The sequence below is a fragment of the Lolium perenne genome, chromosome 4 (genome assembly GCF_019359855.2).
Source record: "Lolium perenne isolate Kyuss_39 chromosome 4, Kyuss_2.0, whole genome shotgun sequence".
NCBI classification, from domain to species: domain Eukaryota; kingdom Viridiplantae; phylum Streptophyta; class Magnoliopsida; order Poales; family Poaceae; genus Lolium; species Lolium perenne.
In genome coordinates this window covers 220,189,706-220,204,621 of record NC_067247.2, presented here as the reverse complement: position 1 = coordinate 220,204,621, position 14,916 = coordinate 220,189,706, and the positions used below count along the sequence as shown (strand labels likewise).

The window sequence follows — 14,916 nt, the reverse complement described above, 5'->3', positions numbered from 1 at the left end:
TATTGCAAAAACAAGGAATTATTTTGAAGGTTTTAAAGGTAGCACATGTAAATTTACTTGGAGTGGCGGTGAAATACCACATATAGGTAGGTATGGTGGACACTTTTGGCATATTTTGGTTTTTGGTGGTTGGATGCACGAGTAGAGATCATACTCAGTACAGAATGAAGGCTAGCAAAAAGAAAGATAGCGACCAACTAAGAGAGCAATAATGGTCATAATCATGCATAGCGACAAAACTTATTAATTAAAGCATATGGTGATATTAAAAGTCTAAACTAAATGATCAATTTAACCCAATTGAAACATCAGAGTAGATCTTCCATTTGCATCACTATTAATATGAAACCTTTTTACTCGTATCCAACACCAATCAACTTATTTGAAACAACTCTCATTTATATTATTCATTAAATATCAGAGAGCTAATCATACTAGCAAACTCTAAACAAAATAGGAGTGAAAAACTAGAGCTAAACGCAGTACTAGCAAAAATAAAACGCTTGTTGAACAATAAGAGTGAAAACTAGAGCGTTCATACAATTAAAACGGAGCGTGTCTCTCTCCCAAACAAACATGGTATAATGGTGCCCACTTTATTGAAAATAAAATACACAACAGAAAATAATGACGCTCCAAGAATAACACATAGTATATGAAGCAATAAAAATATAGTGAACAGAAACAGGACCTGATATTTTTAATTGATGAAGATGGGGATGCCTTGGGCATCCCCAAGCTTTGATGCTTGTACTTCTTGAATATATCTTGGGGTGACATGGGCATCCCCAAGCTTGAGCTTTTGTCCATTCTTCATCTCATCTCATCATTCTTCTTTCCTACACTTGAAAACTTCCTTCATACAAAACTCATCACAAATCTCATTAGCAGCGTTAGTGCAATGATAATATTAATCAAATCTAAAAAGTTCAGTATGACATATGAAAAGCATTTTAATAATCACTAGCTACTGTATCACAACTTAAATAAGGTTCTTTGATCAAGAGAACTAAAAAAGGTGGGCAAAAAGATGCAAATGCAAAACAGTGCAAGAATCTATCAAAACAGAACAGTTTGTAAAAGTTGATTTTTGAAAAATAGTTACGATGCGTAACTCGAAAAACTCTGAACTAGCGAAAGTTAGATAAATACCTGGGGAAGATGCTCGTAAATTGGCAGCTCAAACTTACGTTCTGGTGATTTTTGGCGATTTTTCTCGTAACGAACCAGAAACAGTAAACAAGATTGCAAATCTCCCAAATACCACTTTCTTACCATTAGAGGCAATTCTTGGCACAAAAACAAAAGAAACATGATAATGAGAGGTCATTACAGTAGTAAAGACTTGCAAGACTCAACGAAGCAGTAAATAACAGAAATATAAACATATTGGATTGTCTCCCATAAAGCTCTTTCTTTATAACCATTTAAGATGGGCATGATTATTTGATGGAGCTCTCAAACCCCCCTTTTTTTGTTGTTGTTTTACAATTATAAGTGAAACTGACAAAGAAACAAGAACCAAATAAAGAACCTAATAAAACTAAATAGGATAAATCAAAGATAATAAAAGCAACTATATACAATGCTTACATGTGGATGGGTAATATTGAGTTTGAAGGAGACAACCTCATGTTGGCTGATGAATAGGGGGATGCCTTGGGCATCCCCAAGCTTAGATATTTGCATCTTCTTGAATATTCTCTTGGGATCCATCTACACATCCCCAAGCTTGACCTCTTGCATCCTCTTGCTCATCTCATATCACCATATTGATTGGAACTTAAAAACTGCATCCACATAAAGCTTCACAAAACTCATTAGTAGGTTAGTACTCATTAAATAAAATCCATAAGTGTTCAAGTATCCCTAATTTCTATAAAATCTATCAAATATTTAGCCACTGTAATACTGAGGTTTCTTATTATTTCAATCGTACGTCGAAAACGAAGAAATTTTTTGATTCCTAAGTACAATATTTAAACAAAGAGAATAGAAATCTGTCAAAACTGAACACTCTGCAAAGATGTCACTCAATGAGATAGTTACGTACTCAAATCGAAAAACTCATGATTAATGAAAGACAGATCATAGCCTCAGGTCTATGCACACAAAAAATTCAGATCAAAATGCCATACTGAGATTTTTCACAAATTTTTGCAGCACAGCACAGGAAATCTGTCTCAACAGAATCAGTCTGTAAAGATTGAATTATTAGATCTGTCTACGTACCTCAAATCAGAAAAGTCAGAACTAACGGAAGTTAGATAGCAAGCACTAATATGCACTCAAGAAAGTTCAGATCAAGATCACATTCTGGTGATTTTTAAAATTTTCTACAGTGGAGCACAGGAAATCTGTTTTCTAGGCAGCATAGTGACAAACTTGCATAACAAACTAGGGGTTATCTATACATTCTATTTACAGCGGGATATGTACACTATATACACTATATACACTATTTACAAGTTTTTAATGAAAAGCTTCCATTGAAAGAATTGTTTTGGTTTCGCAGGCATGAACACAAGTGTTCAAGGTCGACCCCCACTTCACCATTACTCATCTTTCCAATCACTTTTCTTTTCTGAAAACATTTTTTATTTTTTTATATAAGAAGTACAACTAATTTTTTTTGTAATTCGCATTCCCTATCCATACAAGAGATAGAGAACAACTAGGTACAGTTAGTAAAACTAATTAGAGATAAAGCAAACAAGTGCACAAGAAAATATTCACCTACGCTATGGCTCCCCGGCAACGGCGCCAGAAAAGGGTCTTGATAACCCACAAGTATAGTGGATCGCGTGTAGCCTTTTCGATAAGTAAGAGTGTCGAACCCAACGAGGAGCTAAAGGTAGGATAAAGATTCTCTCAAGTTCTATCAACCACTGATACAACTCTACGCACACTAAGCGTTTGCAATATCTAGGAAATAAAACTAGAGCGGTAACGGGTATGAGAGGTGACTTTGCAGAACAATAAAATACACGGAATAAATATTAGTTCTGCAGCAATAAAACAAACTAAACTAACAGTACCATGAGTGTGGAAAGGCGGTGGTAATAGTGGTGGCTTTGTCCAAGATTGATTAATGAAGATCTTGGGTTTAATGTCTTCGATGCAGTTTTCTATGTAGGAGAGGCTAAATATACATGCTCTCCCTCCGGGATTACAAGTACTATATGATTGGTTTGCTAGTAAACATCCGTAAATACTAGCAAGCATTAAGGTTTCCCCAACCATAGCATTAAGTAAATGGTCCTCTTACTCTCATGCATGCAACTATCTGGTTCACGTCCTTAGGTTTCTGTCACTCCGGCAGAACTTCCCCCTTCTAGTATACAAATATTACCAACCCTATGGTGCTTGATCCATGCGCACACAAATATAATGGGCACCAAGGACGGTAACATATCAACATACAACTCTAATGAACCAAAGAGAAACAACCAATTAATCAAAGAACAAATAAACTATGGCAACATGACATAGATCATAGGATTATAACTTATAGCATCAAACACCATGTTTACATAGGGCAGTACAGAGGTTTATGAGAGGATGGACCACTGAATACAATGAGGAGTTGGTGATGGAGATGGCGGTGAAGACGTTGGAGTGCTCAGCGAGGAGCGCCGGGAGGCGGAGGCGTGGGCGGCGGCGCGGGGGACTCCTTCCCCGCCGCCGACATCATGAGGGAGCACCGCCCCTTAGCCTTCTTCTTCCTTGATTTGGTGCTGGTGTAAATGAGTGTTTCCCCCTCCTTGGTTGCTGCCAAGGAGAAGGATTTTCGTGACAATGCTTGGGGGCCTCCAAAAATAGGGTTTCCCATCAATATATAGTGTTGGAGATGCAATCTAGGCCATGGGATGGATGCCCCTTTGATCCAGGGGCTCTTGGGCACCTCTAGAACCTTCCTAGGACTCCCCTCTGTCCTTCATGAGGCTCACAACTCGTGGCTGGGCCGAAATATCCAGGTATGGAAAGAGTTTGTGTCAAATACGTCACCAACTTTCGGAGTCCCGAGACTGCACGAACCTCCGCAGTAATTCTGCTCTGCCGGATGCATCCGTTGTCCGTTCTGGACGAATAAGATGTCCAAATTGTTCGGCTTGAAATTCTATACAACTTTGTAGTTTACGACTTTTCCATTGGACGTCGTCTGATGGAGTTTCGAAGCGATCTTTGAAAAGTGTTTAGCAGGGACAGATTCCGGGAAATTCCAGATTTCACCATAATGAGCTATTTCCTTCCATATTTGCCTATTTCCTGCACAACAAAGTTGAAACCAAGAACTTGTGCACTTTTGCAACTATTAATAGGTTAGTCCCTTAAAACATATAGTAATTGGTGTAAAACAAGCATGGAACATCAAAAATTATAGATACGTTTGCGACGTATCAATAGGCAGCTCACAAGATCTAACATGATAGCACATGAGGAGAAGACAACCATCTAGCTACTGCTATGGACCCATAGTCCAGGGGTGAACTACTCACACATCAATCCGGAGACGATCATGGCGATGAAGAGTCCTCCGGGAGATGATTCCCCTCTCCGGCAGGGTGCCGGAGGCGATCTCCTAAATCCCCCGAGATGGGATTGGCGGCGGCGGCGTCTGATACGTCTCTGACGTATCGATAATTTCTTATGACAATACCTACATGTTTTGTTCACACTTTATGATGATTTTATGTGTTTTCCGGAACTAACCTATTGACGAGATGCCGAAGTGCCAGTTCCTGTTTTCTGCTGTTTTTGGTTTCAGAAATCCTAGTAAGGAAATATTCTCGGAATTGGACGAAATCAACGCCCAGCATCTTAGAATCCCACGAAGTTTCCAGAACACCCGAGAGCCACCAGAGGAGAGCCCTGGGGGCCCCACACACCACCCTGGCGCGGCCAGAGGGGGGGGCGTGCCCCCTATGGTGTCACCGCCTCGTCGACCTTCCGACTCCGCCTCTTCGCCTATTTAAAGGTCCCTGACCTAAATCTTCGATACGAAAAAGCCACGGTACGAGAAACCTTCCAGAGCCGCCGCCATGCGAAGCCAAGATCAGGGGGACAGGAGTCTCTGTTCCGGCACGCCGTCGGGACGGGGAAGTGCCCCCGGAAGGCATCTCCATCGACACCACCGCCATCTTCATCACCGCTGTTGTCTCCCATGAGGAGGGAGTAGTTCTCCATCGAGGCTAAGGGCTGTACCGGTAGCTATGTGGTTAATCTCTCTCCTATGTACTTCAATACAATGATCTCATGAGCTGCCTTACATGATTGAGATTCATATGAGTTTTGTATCACTATTCATCTATGTGTTACTCTAGTGATGTTATTAAAGTAGTCTATTCCTCCTCCACGGTGTTATGGTGACAGTGTGTGCATCGTGTAGTACTTGGCGTAGGTTATGATTGTAATCTCTTGTAGATTATGAAGTTAATTATTGCTATGATAGTATTGATGTGATCTATGCCTCCTTCATAGTGTGACGGTGACAGTGTGCATGCTATGTTAGTACTTGGTGTAATTGCAATGATCTATCATGCACTCTAAGGTTATTTAAATATGAACATCGATAGTTGTGGAGCTTGTTAACTCCGGCATTGAGGTGCTCTCGTAGCCCTACACAATTAGTGGTGTTCATCATCCAGAGAGTGTAGAGTATAGCATTTATCTATTTATTCTGTTATGTGATCAATGTTGAGAGTGTCCACTAGTGAAAGTATAATCCCTAGGCCTTGTTCACAAATACTGCTATCACTACTTGTTTACTGTTTTACTGCATCTGTACTGCCTGCAATATTACCACCATCAACCACACACCAGTTGTAGCATCAAGCTATTTTCAGGCACCGTTACTACTGCTCATATTCATTCATACCACTTGTATTTCACTATCTCTTCGCCGAACTAGTGCACCTATACATCTGACAAGTGTATTAGGTGTGTTGGGGACACAAGAGACTTCTTGCTTTGTGGTTGCAGGGTTGCATGAGAGGGATATCTTTGACCTCTTCCTCCCTGAGTTCGATAAACCTTGGGTGATCCACTTAAGGGAAAACTTGCTGCTGTTCTACAAACCTCTGCTCTTGGAGGCCCAACACTGTCTACAGGAAAAGGATTGTGCGTAGGCATCAAGCTATTTTCTGGCGCCGTTGCCGGGGAACGAAGGAAAGCTACACCATTTCCTCCCTCGTCAACCACGCGCCAGTCCTGGACAGCATCAAGCATATTTTCTGGCGCCGTTGCCGGGGAGGAAAGGTAAAAGGTACTCACACTCCGGATCCCGGCTACTAAGCTAGTTTCCGGCACCGTTGTAAGTACTCGAAGCTATTTCCTTTAGATCCTGCAATTGCATCTTTTTGTTTCTTGTTTTACACTAGTTTGGCATAATGGAAAAACAACAGTGAGCTTTTAAAATTATTTCCTGAGTTAAGACATGGATGGTTTGATGCGAACATTAAAAAACCCATGGAACATATTAGTATGAACACTTTGAACACCATTGTTGCTAATGATATGGAAAATTCTAAGCTTGGGGAAGCTGGTTTTGATGAGCATGATCTTTTTAGTCCCCCAAGCATTGAGGAGAAAATTTACTTTGATGATACTTTGCCTCCTATTTATGATGATTATAATGATAGTGGTCTTTTGGTGCCGCCTGTTATGGAGGATAAATTTGATTATGATTACAATATGCCTCCTATATTTGATGATGATCACAATAATGATAGCTACTTTGTTGAATTTGCTCCCACTATTACTAATAAAATTGATTATGCTTATGTGGAGAGTAATAATTTTATGCATGAGACTCATGATAAGAATGCTTTATGTGATAGTTATATTGTTGAGTTTGTTCATGTTGTTACTGAAAGTTATTATGAGAGAGGAAAATATGGTTGTAGAAATTTTCATGTTACTAAAACACCTCTCTATGTGCTGAAATTTTTGAAGCTACACTTGTTTTATCTTCCTATGCTTGTTACTTTACTCTTCATGAACTTGTTTATTTACAAGATTCCTATGCATAGGAAGCATGTTAGGCTTAAATGTGTTTTGAATTTGCTTTTTGATGCTCTCTTTTGCTTCAAATACTATTTCTTGCGAGTGCATCATTAAAACTGCTGAGCCCATCTTAATGGCTATAAAGAAAGAACTTCTTGGGAGATAACCCATGTGTTTATTTTACTACAGCAATTTTGTTTTATATTTGAGTCTTGGAAGTTGTTACTACTGTAGCAACCTCTCCTTATCTTTATTTTATTGCATTGTTGTGCCAAGTAAAGTCTTTGATAGCAAGGTTGATAATGGATTAGGATTACTGCGCAGAAACAGATTTCTTGCTGTCACGAATTTGGGCAGGATTCTCTGTAGGTAACTCAGAAAAATCTGTAAATTTACGTGCGTGATCCTCACATATGTACGCAACTTTCATTCAATTTGAGCATTTTCATTTGAGCAAGTCTGGTGCCTCTTAGAAATTCGTCTTTACGGACTGTTCTGTTTTGACAGATTCTGCCTTTTATTTCGCATTGCCTCTTTTGCTGTGTTGGATGGATTTCTTTGATTCCATTGACTTCCATTAGCTTTGGGCAATGTACAGAAGTGTTAAGAATGATTGTGTCACCTCTGAACATGTGAATTTTCGATTATGCACTAACCCTCTAATGAGTTTGTTTCGAGTTTGGTGTGGAGGAAGTTTTCAAGGGTCAAGAGAGGAGGATGATACAATATGATCAAGAAGAGTGAAAGCTCTAAGCTTGGGGATGCCCCGGTGGTTCATCCCTGCATATTTCAAGAAGACTCAAGCATCTAAGCTTGGGGATGCCCAAGGCATCCCCTTCTTCATCGACAACATTATCAGGTTCCTCTAGTGAAACTATATTTTTATTTCATCACATCTTATGTACTTTGCTTGGAGCGTCTGTATGTTTTTGTTTTTTGTTTTTGTTTGAATAAATGCTTGTGTGGGAGAGAGACACGCTCCGCTGGTTCATATGAACACATGTGTTCTTAGCTTTTAATTTTCATGGCGAAGGTTGAAACTGCTTCGTTAATTGTTGTATGGTTGGAAACGGGAAATGCTACATGTAGTAATTGGTATGATGTCTTGAATAATGTGATACTTGGCAATTGTTGTGCTCATGTTTAAGCTCTTGCATCATATACTTTGCACCTATTAGTGAAGAAATACATAGAGCTTGCTAAAATTTGGTTTGCATGATTGGTCTCTCTAAGGTCTAGATATTTTCTGGTAAAGGTGTTTGAACAACAAGGAAGACAATGTATAGTCTTATAATGCTTGCAATATGTTCTTATGTGAGTTTTGCTGTACCGGTTCATACTTGTGTTTGTTTCAAATAGCCTTGCTAGCCTAAATCTTGTACTGAGAGGGAATACTTCTCGTGCATCCAAATCCTTGAGCCAAACACTATGCCATTTGTGTCCACCATACCTACCTACTACATGGTATTTCTCTGCCATTCCAAGTAAATACTTCATGTGCTACCTTTAAACCTTCAAAATGCTTCTCAATTTGTGTCAATGTTTTATAGCTCATGAGGAAGTATGTGGTGTTTATCTTTCAACCTTGTCATTTACTCTTGACAGACTTTCATAATGGACTAGTGGCACATCCGCTTATCCAATAATTTTGCAAAAAGAGCTGGCAATGGGGTTCCCAGCCCCGATTAATCAAACTTCATTAATAATTCTCTTCACATGTTTTGCTCTGATTCATCAGTAAGCAACTTAATTTTGCAAATAGACACTCCTCCATGGTATGAGATTGATGGTAGGCACCCGAGGATTCGGTTAGCCATGGCTTGTGTAAGCAAAGGTTGGGGGGAGTGTCACTCATAATAAAACTAAAATACGTGTGTAAACAAAAGAGAAGAGGGATGATCTACCTTGCTGGTAGAGATAACGTCCTTCATGGGAGCCGCTCTTGAAAGTCTGGTTGGCGAGGTAGTTAGAGTGCCCACTACCATTCGTTGACAACAACAAACACCTCTCAAAACTTTACTTTCATGCTCTATATGATTTCAAAACTTAAAAAGCTATAGCACATGATTTAATCCCTGCTTCCCTCTGCGAAGGGCCTTTCTTCTACTTTTATGTTGAGTCAGTTTACCCATTTCCTTCTATCTTAGAAGCAAACACTTGTGTTAACTGTGCATTGATTCTTACATGCTTGCTTATTGCACTTGTTATATTGCTTTGCATTGACAACTATCCATGAGATATACATGTTACAAGTTGAAAGCAACCGCTGAAACTTAATCTTCCTTTGTGTTGCTTCAATGCTTTTACAATGAATTTACTGCTTTTTGAGTTAACTCTTATGCAAGACTTATTGATGCTTGTCTTGAAAGTACTATTCATGAAAAGTCTTTGCTATATGATTCAATTGTTTAAATCATTGTCTTTACCATTGCTTTGAATCGTTGCATTCATCTCATATGCTTTACAATAGTATGATTAAGATCATGTTGGCAGCATGTCACTTCAGAAATTATCTTTGTTATCGTTTACCTACTCGAGGACGAGTAGGAACTAAGCTTGGGGATGCTGATACGTCTCCGACGTATCGATAATTTCTTATGTTCCATGCTTGTTTTATGAAAATACCAACATGTTTTGTTCACACTTTATGATGATTTTATGCGTTTTCCGGAACTAACCTATTGACGAGATGCCGAAGTGCCAGTTCCTGTTTTCTGCTGTTTTTGGTTTCAGAAATCCTAGTAAGGAAATATTCTCGGAATTGGACGAAATCAACGCCCAGCATCTTAGAATCCCACGAAGCTTCCAGAACACCCGAGAGCCACCAGAGGAGAGCCCTGGGGGCCCCACACGCCACCCTGGCGCGGCCAGAGGGGGGGCGCCCCCCTATGGTGTCACCGCCTCGTCGACGTTCCGACTCCGCCTCTTCGCCTATTTAAAGGTCCCTGACCTAAATCTTCGATACGAAAAAGCCACGGTACGAGAAACCTTCCAGAGCTGCCGCCATCGCGAAGCCAAGATCTGGGGGACAGGAGTCTCTGTTCCGGCACGCCGCCGGGACGGGGAAGTGCCCCCGGAAGGCATCTCCATCGACACCACCGCCATCTTCATCACCGATGCTGTCTCCCATGAGGAGGGAGTAGTTCTCCATCGAGGCTAAGGGCTGTACCGGTAGCTATGTGGTTAATCTCTCTCCTATGTACTTCAATACAATGATCTCATGAGCTGCCTTACATGATTGAGATTCATATGAGTTTTGTATCACTATTCATCTATGTGTTACTCTAGTGATGTTATTAAAGTAGTCTATTCCTCCTCCACGGTGTAATGGTGACAGTGTGTGCATCGTGTAGTACTTGGCGTAGGTTATGATTGTAATCTCTTGTAGATTATGAAGTTAATTATTGCTATGATAGTATTGATGTGATCTATGCCTCCTTCATAGTGTGATGGTGACAGTGTGCATGCTATGTTAGTACTTGGTGTAATTGCAATGATCTATCATGCACTCTAAGGTTATTTAAATATGAATATCGAATGTTGTGGAGCTTGTTAACTCCGGCATTGAGGTGCTCTCGTGGCCCTACACAATTAGTGGTGTTCATCATGCAACAAGAGAGTGTAGAGTATAGCATTTATCTATTTATTCTGTTATGTGATCAATGTTGAGAGTGTCCACTAGTGAAAGTATAATCCCTAGGCCTTGTTCGCAAATACTGATATCACTGCTTGTTTACTGTTTTACTGCATCTGTACTGCCTGCAATATTACCACCATCAACCACACGCCAGTTGTAGCATCAAGCTATTTTCAGGCACCGTTACTACTGCTCATATTCATTCATACCACTTGTATTTCACTATCTCTTCGCCGAACTAGTGCACCTATACATCTGACAAGTGTATTAGGTGTGTTGGGGACACAAGAGACTTCTTGCTTTGTGGTTGCAGAGTTGCATGAGAGGGATATCTTTGACCTCTTCCTCCCTGAGTTCGATAAACCTTGGGTGATCCACTTAAGGGAAAACTTGCTGCTGTTCTACAAACCTCTGCTCTTGGAGGCCCAACACTGTCTACATGAAAAGGAGTGTGCGTAGGCATCAAGCTATTTTCTGGCGCCGTTGCCGGGGAATGAAGGAAAGCTACACCATTTCCTCCCTCGTCAACCACGCGCCAGTCCTGGACAGCATCAGCGTCTCTGGAAGGTTTTCCGTATCGTGGCTCTCGGTACTGGGGTTTTCGCGACGAAGGATTTAAGTAGGCGGAAGGGTAGGGTTGGAGGCGTCACGAGGGGCCCACACACTAGGGCGGCGCGGGCCCCTCCTTGGCCGCGTCTCCTTGGTGTGTCGCCACCTCGTGGCCCCACTTCGTATCCTCTTCGGTCTTCTGAAAGCTTCGTGGAAAAATAAGACCCTGGGCGTTGATTTCGTCTAATTCCGAGAATATTTCCTTTGTAGGATTTCTGAAACCAAAAACAGCAGAAATGAAGCGATCCGACCCAGTAAGGATTGGATCTTTGTGCATATTGTGCTAGTCCCTGGATCGACTCGCTAGCACACACAGTTCGATGAATAAACAGAATAGCAAATGCGTCATTATTACAACGTGTATGATCCAGAATATATTTATTACAACTTGCATAGCTCATGGCTAGCTCAAATAAAAGAGTTCAAAGCGGAAAAAAAATAAAAGCAAAGAGCTCCATCACGCCACAGGCGAACATGCTGAGTGGAAGCTCGCGACCTAAATATGGAATATCACTCTGTCCTCAATGTTACCTGCAACATGAAACGTTGCAGCCACGCAAGGTCAATACATTGAATGTATTGGCGAGTGTCACTAGAGACTTATAACAATCTATCAAGTACATTTTCGAGTTGAGGGTTCAAACTTTTATTTTATTTTGCACAAAGCAATCATAGTATCGTCCTAGTTTTATCCCAGCAACTTTAATCTCCGAACTCCTCTAGTGCACATGTGAGTAGGTCAAGCTCAGCCCCCCTACCATGTTAATCTCCTTTCTTCCATTACACATGCTAGTAAGTCAGGTTCAATACCCTTACCATGCTAATCTCCACTCCATTAGTGTACATGTCAGTAAGTCAGGCTCTACACCCTTACCATGTCACTCATCACCAGTGTACATGTCAGTAAGTCTGGCTCAACACCCTTACCATGCCACTCACCACCAGTGAACATGTCAGTAAGTCAGGCTCAACGCCCTTACCATGTCACCCTCCCATCAACTAGTGTACATGTCAGTAAGTCAGGTTTTTTGCCCTTGTCATGCCACTCGACCTATACATGTCAGTAAGTCCGGCTCAAAGCCCTTACCATGTCGGTCGACCTACAACCTTCTCAAGTACTATTCATATCCGCCCCAATTCATCCAATAATTGTTTTGTCAACTCAAAACTAACCTTTCAACTAATACATACCCATGACATGATATTCCACCCACTTATAAAGTAAGCGTATCCAAGCAATCAAACATAGGTTGACGAGCAATGAATCCAATCATAATAAAAATATGGCTATCCTGCGCGGGTTTCATAGCAATAGCACACAATCCATCAATAACAATCCTACACATGTACTTGTACTAAAATCCTACTGCACATATAGGAAAACAATATATCTGTTATGATCAAAAGTTCAACTTGCCTTATTTGTCGTTGGCGTTCGCGCTCTTCGTGTTACACTCCGCACGATCTAGACAACAAAATAATCACAATAAATATCTAGAGAGCACAAACAGAGAGAACACACAATAAAATAATGCATGCATGCTCCAAAAATAAATTTATATTTGAAAATATTTTACAAGCTGATTTGTTTGTTCAATAGGAATTTCAAATAGGCAATTTAACACAAACAATAACCTTTTGTGTAAAAATAGTTTCGTAAATTTTATAAACATGTACTAGTTCATAGAAATTATCCTTATCTTTAATTTCCTGTTGGAATCAAAATAAAATCATTTACCAAATTTATGATACATTGAAAATACTTTAACACTAGTTATAAATTTAAAAATCTGTAACTTTTGTAAAAATAGAAACTAACAGTACCAAGGTGTTCTTCTCATTTTTATGAATCCAACGGTATATCATTTGTTAAATTCCGAGTTACGAAACATTTTCTATGAATTTTACAAGATTTAACATTTCGCGGTCTTTTAATAATTTTGTCCGAAAAGTTGTCAGAAAAAGTTTCTCGGATGGAGAAACTTTCTACACGAAAATTGCAGGGAACTTAATTACCAACTCAATGCAAAAAAGAATCGTCTAAAACGGAGCTATAGATTATTTGTTATGAAGTTTCAAAGTTTTAGATTAGCTAGCACATATGTACTGATCGATCGAGTCTGCGTTGCGGGTTCGGTTAATTGAGCAAAACGTGAACCATCACTAATCGCATTTAGTCTAATCTAAATGATACAGTTAGACACGATGCCATTACCAGCTGTGGCCGTGTTTCGAGGATGGCAGAGCCGAAGCAGCTTCGGACGGTGGCGCTCTTCCGGTGGTTCTTGGCAGCGGCGAACTCCGATGATACTCCGGCAATGAATTGCAAGTGTATCTATGCTCTGCTGATGAGAAAGGTTAGGACGACGTGGTCGAACGAGAGAAAAGCACAGAGATAAAAAGCGGAGGCAGGGTGCGCTACAACCTCGAGTTTGAGCTCAACCAAGCTCTAATGGCAGCGACGGCGGCAGATCTTCGACGGCGAAAATCTGGCAGCCCGGCGGCGTTATTTTTAGGGTTCCAAAAGGAAAAGAAAGGAGGAGAAGTTGGGTATTTATAGGAATTTTATTTCGTGCGAAACGGGTGAAGATCGAGCAAGAATCGGAGATTTTTCTGGGCAGTTTTCGGTGGATTGTTCGTCCCGTACACGCACAGGTATCCGTCCTGAGGTAGGAGAAGGGCGGCGGGGTCCACCAGTCAGGAGGGGGAAAAAAACGTGAAACGCAGGGACTTGCTAGTGCTGTTGCGCTGCGTGCGTGACTGCGTTGAGCCAGCGCGTGGTCGTGGCGTGGCTGGCTGCTACCTGATCACTTCACGTGAAGGTAAGCTTCTCTTTTAGTTGTTTTTTTTTGTTCTTCTGAGTTTACTGAATTAACTACAGTTTATGAAACTGACGCAAAATAAAAATACGGAATTTTGTAAATACTTCCAGTACAGTATCTGGGCATGATGAGCACAGCTCCAATCCAGTAAAGCACTAGGAAAAAAAATAGTATGCACATAGATTTAAATCAACGAGCAAAACTAGCAATATAAATTATGTTTATGCAAGAAACAAGTAAAACTTTTTCTAAAACTGAAAATTTGACATGCTGATGTGATGCAATGCATGAATTTGAAAATGCACAGTTTTTAGGATGTTACAAGAAAACAGCAACTGGCTCTTCGGCATCTTGTCAATAGGTTAGTGCCGGAAAATGCATAAATATGACATAAAGTGTGTATAAAACATGTGAGTATCATCATAAAAGTAGCATGGAACATAAGCAATTATAGATACGTTTGAGACGTATCAGCATGCCCTACATGCAGCTTTGCTGCCGCCGTCCAAGCAGAGTAGCAAAGTCCCTGACCTGCAACTCATGCTCGCGTTGTCGCTGCCTTGTAGCTCCCTATCCCTGACCTGCTGGTGGCTCGCAGGTGCCAGGTAGCACCACGCGCCCAAAATCCGCTGCAAGCTACTCCCCTGCCGCTCCTACCGCGCTGGTGAAACAGAGAGGTCCATCGAGCACTACAACAACTAGTGGAATGCCCGTGCTTCGCCACGGCTCCCTATCTTATTTCTAGTGTCACTTGTTATATGTATAAACAATTCACACAGTGAATTATGTGAAGTAAACTAATAAATATTTTAAATATTATGTAGGTTTTTCTATGTACATAAA

General features: G+C 40.7%; 1 long non-coding RNA gene across 1 annotated transcript; it reads right to left on the bottom strand.

The window, feature by feature from the left end:
- Nucleotides 1–11,572: 11,572 nt before the first annotated feature.
- Nucleotides 11,573–13,942, bottom strand: LOC127348849 (uncharacterized). The gene is made up of 4 exons (XR_007879982.2): nt 13,677–13,942; nt 13,467–13,593; nt 12,669–12,716; nt 11,573–11,782 (listed from the first exon to the last, which is right to left on the bottom strand). It is a non-coding gene; the product is annotated as an uncharacterized lncRNA (long non-coding RNA).
- Between the last annotated feature and the right edge of the window lie 974 nt (nt 13,943–14,916).